Below are 8,632 nucleotides of genomic sequence, written 5' to 3' on the forward strand. Positions count from 1 at the left end.
GGTAAGTCAATGTTTGTCTTTGCAGGGCAACTGGAACCGGTCACTGTGTGACAGGTCTCCTCTTTGTCTTTATTCTTAGGAAGTAGAGCCAGCTGGCAGCAGTCAAGGCGAAGTGGGCAAGGTGAGCATTGACCAGTGGAGGGAAGCAGTTGTTCTTGCTGGGCTCTCAGTTTCTGCTGCCAATGCCAAGCGTCCCTTCTTGTTTGCGTGCTTTAGGCGGTCCAGTCACATTTCGCTGAGATCCCCTCGCCAACCGGCCAGCATGCCTGCTTTGCCTCTGCCGTGAGCCCTACGGAAGCGTTACGGGACCGTCTGATGAAGCCTTGGCCATTTCCACGTAAAGGGGCCGTGTGGGTGGCCTTCAGGAAGGGGCCGAGGGGTTGCCGTGAGTTGGGGATGTTGGGAGGAGGAGCGAGGGTCCCTTTGAGTTTCAGCAATGCCGCATCACTTTGTCTTCTCTTAACTCAGGCGCGCCCTGTGACGACGGCGTCCGGCTCCCGGCGCGGCCGAAGCGCGCGGCCTCAGGACGCAGCTGTTCGCAGGAGACCGTGAGTAGCGGAATTGTCGGGTTTTGGCTGATGCCCTGCAAAGATCAGCTGCTGATTTTCTGTTTTATTTATTGTAGCTGACCGAGAGACGGCAGCCTGGCGATGGCAGGAACTTCCCAGATGGCGAGGCGGCCTTCCTTGGTGCTCCATGTGGATCCACCCTGCCGGGCATCTGAGAGCTAAGTCGAAGGCTATGAATTGCAGAGGGGATGAAAGCGTGACCTGGGATTATGGAGTCAGCTTTGGGGACGGGGAGGTCCAGGCTGTGGCCCCTTAGGCCACGTGAAGGGAGAGCCTCACATTTGTTCACAGTGCTGAGGTGCGCAGGACAGAGCAGTCCCGGGGCGTGTCCCATCACTTGTCCATCGTGCCTTCTGTGTCTTTTGTGCCTCTCGTGTTGTACGTGCCTTGCCTTATCTCTTCTGGGGGCTTACCAGAAACCCCGGCATCACTCCTCGCATCTCTGATCTCTGGGCTCCTCAGCCCGACACCATCGAAGCTTTGCCTCTGGAGCTCTCAGAGGTCTTGGAATCGCGTTTCTCTTGAAAAGCATCCGATCGGATGTCTTTTAGAGGTCTCGTTCCGAGCTGTGTCGACAGCCGTGCGCCGCGAGGATCCATTGCTGCGGCTTAGGTCTTGAAGAAACGCAGAGATAGGTAGGGGACTGTGGCCCTCAGATTCTCGGGCATCCGTCTTGGCAGTTGCTGGAGTTTGTCATTCCATCAGCATCTTCTTCCTCCCGGGTTCTGCGAGCTTCATCAGCTCGCCTTCATTCTCACCCGGCTCATCTTGTTCCGCGTTCTCTCGGTCCTTGCGGCCGTTCTTGTGGCTCAGAGTTTTGTCTCCCCGTTGTGTCCCCTCGTCTGTTGTCTTGTGTGTCACGGGTGTCTGGGTGTAGTTGTCCCGGAGCTGCTCTGTCCTGCTGCCCAGCCTGGGTGTAGGTGTAAAAGGCCGAGTCCTAGGCCCCTGTAATTTGAAATTTGTCATGTAGGGTGTAGTTGGAGTCTAGCGGGTGTTCCTAGATTGACACAAGATGCGTGGAGCTGTAAAGTTACCCTGCAGCACTTTGACTTTTGTCTCAGCTTTCTTTCAGATGTGGACAGATGAAATCGGTGGCAGAGCGCCCCATCCAGGGTAAGGGGGTTCCCGCGAGAAGGTAAGTCAATGTTTGTCTTTGCAGGGCAACTGGAACCGGTCACTGTGTGACAGGTTTCCTCTTTGTGTTTATTTTTAGGAAGTAGAGCCAGCTGGCAGCAGTCAAGGCGAAGTGGGCAAGGTGAGCATTGACCAGTGGAGGGAAGCTGTTGTTATCGCTGGGCTCTCAGTTTCCGGTGCAATGCTAAGCCTCCCATCTTGTTTGCGTGCTTTAGGCGGTCCAGTCGCGTTTCCCCGAGACCCCCTCGCCAACCGGCCGGCACAGCTGCTTCGCCGCTCCCGTGAGCCCTACGGAAGCGTTATGGAACCGTGTGACGGAGCCTTTTCCACGTAAAGGGGCTGTGTGGGTGGCCTTCAGGAAGGGGCCGAGGGGTTGCCAAGAGTTGGGGATGTCGGGAGGAGGAGCGAGGGTCCCTTTGAGTTTCAGCAATGCCGCATCACTTTGTCTTCTCTTAACTCAGGCGCGCCCTGTGACGACAGCGTCCAGCTCCCAACGTGGCTGAAGCGCGCGGCCTCAGGACACAGCTGTTCGCAGGAGACCGTGAGTAGCGGAATTGTTGGGTTTTGGCTGATGCCCTGCAAAGATCAGCCTCTGATTTTGTGTTTTATTTATTGTAGCTGACCGAGAGACGGCAGCCTGGCGATGGCAGGAACTTCCCGGATGGCGCGGCGGCCTTGCTTGGCGCTCCACGTGGATCCTCCTCGCCGGGCATCCGAGAGCTAAGTCGGAGGCTATGAATTGCAGAGGGGCTGAAAGTGGGGTGCCAGGTCGGGACTCTGGACCTGGGATTTTTAAGTCAGCTTTGGGGATGGGGAGGTCCAGACTGTGGCCCCTTAGGCCACATGAAGGGAGAGCCTCACTTTTGTTCACAGTGCTGAGGTGCGCAGGACAGAGCAGTCCCGGGGCGTGTCCCATCACTTGTCCATCGTGCCTTCTGTGTCTTTTGTGCCTCTCGTGTTGTACGTGCCTCGCCTTATCTCTTCTGGGGGCTTACCAGAAACCCCGGCATCACTCCTCGCATCTCTGATCTCTGGGCTCCTCAGCCCGACACCATCGAAGCTTTGCCTCGGGAGCCCTCAGAGGCCTCGGAATCGCGTCTCTCTTTTAAAAGCATCCGATCGGATGTCTTTTAGAGGTCTCGTTCCGAGCTGTGTCAACAGCCATGCGCCGCGAGGATCCATTGTTGCGGCTTAGGTCTTGAAGAAACGCAGAGATAGGTAGGGGGCTGTGGCCCTCAGATTCTCGGGCATCCGTCTTGGCAGTTGCTGGAGTTTGTCATTCCATCAGCATCTTCTTCCTCCCGGGTTCTGCGAGCTTCATCAGCTCGCCTTCATTCTCACCCGGCTCATCTCGTTCCGCGTTCTCTCGGTCCTTGCGGCCATTCTTGTGGCTCAGAGTTTTGTCTCCCCGTTGTGTCCCCTCGTCTGTTGTCTTGTGTGTCACGGGTGTCTGGGTGTAGTTGTCCCGGAGCTGCTCTGCCCTGCTGCCCAGCCTGGGTGTAGGTGTAAAAGGCCAAGTCCCAGGCCCCTGTCATTTGAAATTTGTCATGTAGGGTGTAGTTGGAGTCTAGAGGGTATTCCTAGATTGACACAAGATGTGTGGAGCTGTAAAGTTACCCTGCAGCACTTTGACTTTTGTCTCAGCTTTCTTTCAGATGTGGACGGATGAAATCGGTGGCAGAGCGCCCCATCCAGGGTAAGGGGGTTCCCGCGAGAAGGTAAGTCAATGTTTGTCTTTGCAGGGCAACTGGAACCGGTCACTGTGTGACAGGTCTCCTCTTTGTCTTTATTCTTAGGAAGTGAAGCCAGCTGGCAGCAGTCAAGGCGAAGTGGGCAAGGTGAGCATTGACCAGTGGAGGGAAGCAGTTGTTCTTGCTGGGTTCTCAGTTTCTGCTGCCAATGCCAAGCGTCCCTTCTTGTTTGCGTGCTTTAGGCGGTCCAGTCACATTTCGTTGAGATCCCCTCGCCAACCGGCCAGCATGCCTGCTTTGCCTCTGCCGTGAGCCCTACGGAAGCGTTACGGGACCGTCTGATGAAGCCTTGGCCATTTCCACGTAAAGGGGCCGTGTGGGTGGCCTTCAGGAAGGGGCCGAGGGGTTGCCGTGAGTTGGGGATGTTGGGAGGAGGAGCGAGGGTCCCTTTGAGTTTCAGCAATGCCGCATCACTTTGTCTTCTCTTAACTCAGGCGCGCCCTGTGACGACGGCGTCCGGCTCCCGGCACGGCCGAAGCGCGCGGCCTCAGGACGCAGCTGTTCGCAGGAGACCGTGAGTAGCGGAATTGTCGGGTTTTGGCTGATGCCCTGCAAAGATCAGCTGCTGATTTTCTGTTTTATTTATTGTAGCTGACCGAGAGACGGCAGCCTGGCGATGGCAGGAACTTCCCAGATGGCGAGGCGGCCTTCCTTGGTGCTCCATGTTGATCCACCCTGCCGGGCATCTGAGAGCTAAGTCGAAGGCTATGAATTGCAGAGGGGATGAAAGCGTGACCTGGGATTATGGAGTCAGCTTTGTTGATGGGGAGGTCCAGGCTGTGGCCCCTTAGGCCACGTGAAGGGAGAGCCTCACATTTGTTCACAGTGCTGAGGTGCGCAGGACAGAGCAGTCCCGGGGCGTGTCCCATCACTTGTCCATCGTGCCTTCTGTGTCTTTTGTGCCTCTCGTGTTGTACGTGCCTCGCCTTATCTCTTCTGGGGGCTTACCAGAAACCCCAGCATCACTCCTCGCATCTCTGATCTCTGGGCTCCTCAGCCCGACACCATCGAAGCTTTGCCTCTGGAGCTCTCAGAGGTCTTGGAATCGCGTTTCTCTTGAAAAGCATCCGATCGGATGTCTTTTAGAGGTCTCGTTCCGAGCTGTGTCGACAGCCGTGCGCCGCGAGGATCCATTGCTGCGGCTTAGGTCTTGAAGAAACGCAGAGATAGGTAGGGGGCTGTGGCCCTCAGATTCTCGGGCATCCGTCTTGGCAGTTGCTGGAGTTTGTCATTCCATCAGCATCTTCTTCCTCCCGGGTTCTGCGAGCTTCATCAGCTCGCCTTCATTCTCACCCGGCTCATCTTGTTCCGCGTTCTCTCGGTCCTCGCGGCCGTTCTTGTGGCCCAGAGTTTTGTCTCCCCGTTGTGTCCCCTCGTCTGTTGTCTTGTGTGTCACGGGTGTCTGGGTGTAGTTGTCCCGGAGCTGCTCTGCCCTGCTGCCCAGCCTGGGTGTAGGTGTAAAAGGCCGAGTCCTAGGCCCCTGTAATTTGAAATTTGTCATGTAGGGTGTAGTTGGAGTCTAGCGGGTGTTCCTAGATTGACACAAGATGTGTGGAGCTGTAAAGTTACCCTGCAGCACTTTGACTTTTGTCTCAGCTTTCTTTCAGATGCGGACGGATGAAATCGGTGGCAGAGCGCCCCATCCAGGGTAAGGGGGTTCCCGCGAGAAGGTAAGTCAATGTTTGTCTTTGCAGGGCAACTGGAACCGGTCACTGTGTGACAGGTTTCCTCTTTGTGTTTATTTTTAGGAAGTAGAGCCAGCTGGCAGCAGTCAAGGCGAAGTGGGCAAGGTGAGCATTGACCAGTGGAGGGAAGCTGTTGTTATCGCTGGGCTCTCAGTTTCCGGTGCAATGCTAAGCCTCCCATCTTGTTTGCGTGCTTTAGGCGGTCCAGTCGCGTTTCCCCGAGACCCCCTCGCCAACCGGCCGGCACAGCTGCTTCGCCGCTCCCGTGAGCCCTACGGAAGCGTTATGGAACCGTGTGACGGAGCCTTTTCCACGTAAAGGGGCTGTGTGGGTGGCCTTCAGGAAGGGGCCGAGGGGTTGCCGTGAGTTGGGGATGTCGGGAGGAGGAGCGAGGGTCCCTTTGAGTTTCAGCAATGCCGCATCACTTTGTCTTCTCTTAACTCAGGCGCGCCCTGCGATGACGGCGTCCGGCTCCCGGCGCGGCCTCAAGATGCGGCCGTGCGCAGGAGACCGTGAGTAGCGGAATTGTTGGGTTTTGGCTGATGCCCTGCAAAGATCAGCCTCTGATTTTGTGTTTTATTTATTGTAGCTGACCGAGAGACGGCAGCCTGGCGATGGCAGGAACTTCCCGGATGGCGAGGCGGCCTTCCTTGGCGCTCCATGTGGATCCTCCCCGCTGGGCATCCGCGAGCTGAGTCGGAGGCTGCGAATTGCAGAGGGGCTGAAATCAGGGTGCCGGGTCGGGACTCTGGACCTGGGGTTATGGAGTCAGCTTTGGGGACGGGGAGGTCCAGGCTGTGGCCCCTTAGGCCACATGAAGGGAGAGCCTCACATTTGTTCACAGTGCTGAGGTGCGCAGGACAGAGCAGTCCCGGGGCGTGTCCCATCACTTGTCCATCGTGCCTTCTGTGTCTTTTGTGCCTCTCGTGTTGTACGTGCCTTGCCTTATCTCTTCTGGGGGCTTACCAGAAACCCCAGCATCACTCCTCGCATCTCTGATCTCTGGGCTCCTCAGCCCGACACCATCGAAGCTTTGCCTCGGGAGCCCTCAGAGGCCTCGGAATCGCGTCTCTCTTTTAAAAGCATCCGATCGAATGTCTTTTAGAGGTCTTGTTCCGAGCTGTGTCAACAGCCGTGCGCCGCGAGGATCCATTGCTGCGGCTTAGGTCTTGAAGAAACGCAGAGATAGGTAGGGGGCTGTGGCCCTCAGATTCTCGGGCATCCGTCTTGGCAGTTGCTGGAGTTTGTCATTCCATCAGCATCTTCTTCCTCCCGGGTTCTGCGAGCTTCATCAGCTCGCCTTCATTCTCACCCGGCTCATCTCGTTCCGCGTTCTCTCGGTCCTTGCGGCCGTTCTTGTGGCCCAGAGTTTTGTCTCCCCATTGTGTCCCCTCGTCTGTTGTCTTGTGTGTCACGGGTGTCTGGGTGTAGTTGTCCCGGAGCTGCTCTGTCCTGCTGCCCAGCCTGGGTGTAGGTGTAAAAGGCCGAGTCCTAGGCCCCTGTAATTTGAAATTTGTCATGTAGGGTGTAGTTGGAGTCTAGCGGGTGTTCCTAGATGGACACAAGGTGGCTGGAGCTGTGAAGTTATCCTTCAGCTCTTTGAGTTTTGTCTTAGCTTTCTAAGCATTACATTATTTGCTGCCCGATGTGGGGTTCAAAAGAGTAAGAAAAACCTATACTAATTACGTTATATTGGTACTTCCTGTGTGTTGGGAAAAAGGACTGTGGGATAAAGGACTTTGTAATGGTGTTCCTTAAGTTCATGTCTCTCAGGGTGGAGGCCTTCATGTAGTTCTAGTCTCTGAGCTTTTTTTGAGGTTTTAATCTACTTGTCCAGAAATGGATTACTTGTATTTATTTCTATTTTATGGCTATCTATCTATCTTCATTTGTTTATTATAGATGTGTATATTTTCATTTCTATATTATTCATTTAAATGCCATGCCTGTAAGTAAATAAAAAACAAAAAGTCCCTTGGTTTAAATATTTTTCATACCTATTTCTCTCATATTGAACTTCTTTTTTTTACACACCTAGATATAATACACATCAGATATTAAAATATATTATATTAGCATCTATCCATATGGTTTTCATACTGAATATTAATCTACTTGTCTAGATTTGGATTACTTGTATTTATTTCTTTTTTCTTTCTCTCTAACTCTCTCTCTATATATATCTATCTAGCTCCCCTATATTTACTTTTACATGTATATATTTATATATTTCTCTTTCTAATGTTCTGCTTTTTGAACTTTGCATTGCTTTCTCTTTGAAACTCTACCCATTCATTCAGCTAACAGGTCAGAATGACAAAAATATAAAGCTCTGGTGAACCCCGAGTGCAGAACGCACTCGTCTCTCTGGAACTTAGGCACAGAAATTTCTCTTGGTGCATTTTAGTACCTCATGGATGCACAGATGTGTTTTATACACTCATATTTTACAGGGAAGTAAGAGGTGGAAAAACAAAACCCACTTTCTTAACCCTAAGCCATTCATGACATAACAAAACCCTAACGACGGTGTGCACAGAGAGGGGGTTTCTTTCCAAGGGAATTTAGAGAGATCAGTTCCCGTTCCTTGCCAATACCTACCGTAAAAAGCAGAACAACTCCACAGCTTTTTGGATTCTGCATCCAGCCCTCCCAGGGAATTTCCTGGCAGCTCGGGGTCCCCTCTGGGCAAGGGTACCCGGCACGAGCCGTCCCCATTCCCCGCTCACCTTGCTCCTCCAGCACAGCGCATGCCTCCCTCTGCCAGGGACCTCGGCATGCCCCAAGGGACATGGGAGCCCCCCAGTGCCCACCCCGTCCCCCTCAGCCTTTGCTCCTCACCCCCAAAGAAGGCACAGAACAACTCCAACTGCCCTGGACAGCAGCACCCTGCTTTATTGGAAGCCCTTCTAGGTCTAGACCCCCTCCCAAAAAGGAGCTGTGCTGCAACAAGAAAAGGGGTGCCCCGGCTGCGGGCACTTCTGCACCACCGTGAGTCCAGAAAAACCCAAAATCACCGGAATTCAACCCAAAAAAATCCTCAAATCCAAAAAAAACCCTGTGAAAATTGGGTAAAATATGAGAAAACAGCAAAAAATCCCATAAAAATCCCGAATTTGGGTGTCAAGCACCACTGCTGCCCCGGCTGCGGGCACTTCTGCACCACCGTGAGTCCAGAAAAACCCAAAATCACCGGAATTTAACCCAAAAAATCCTCAGATCCAAAAAAACCCCTGTGAAAATTGGGTAAAATATGCAAAAACGGCAAAAAATCCCATAAAAATCCTGAGTTTTGGGGGTCAAACACCACTGCTACCCCGGCTGCGGGCACTTCTGCGCTGCCATGAGTCCAGAAAAACCCGAAATCCCAGGAATTTAATCCAAAAGAATCCTCAAATAAAAAAAAAAACCCAAAAAATCCCATAAAATACGAGAAAACAGCAAAAAATCCCATAAAAATCCTGAATTTTGGGGTCAAACAGCACTGCTACCC

General features: G+C 53.4%; 1 long non-coding RNA gene across 1 annotated transcript; it reads left to right on the top strand.

Annotated features, from left to right (window-relative positions):
- The first annotated feature begins 3,981 nt into the window (after positions 1–3,981).
- LOC131589762 (uncharacterized) lies at positions 3,982–5,544 on the top strand. The gene is made up of 3 exons (XR_009279842.1): positions 3,982–5,124; positions 5,203–5,244; positions 5,339–5,544. It is a non-coding gene; the product is annotated as an uncharacterized LOC131589762 (long non-coding RNA).
- Positions 5,545–8,632: the final 3,088 nt, after the last annotated feature.

Source organism: Poecile atricapillus, chromosome 29 (assembly GCF_030490865.1).
Source record: "Poecile atricapillus isolate bPoeAtr1 chromosome 29, bPoeAtr1.hap1, whole genome shotgun sequence".
Taxonomy (NCBI): domain Eukaryota; kingdom Metazoa; phylum Chordata; class Aves; order Passeriformes; family Paridae; genus Poecile; species Poecile atricapillus.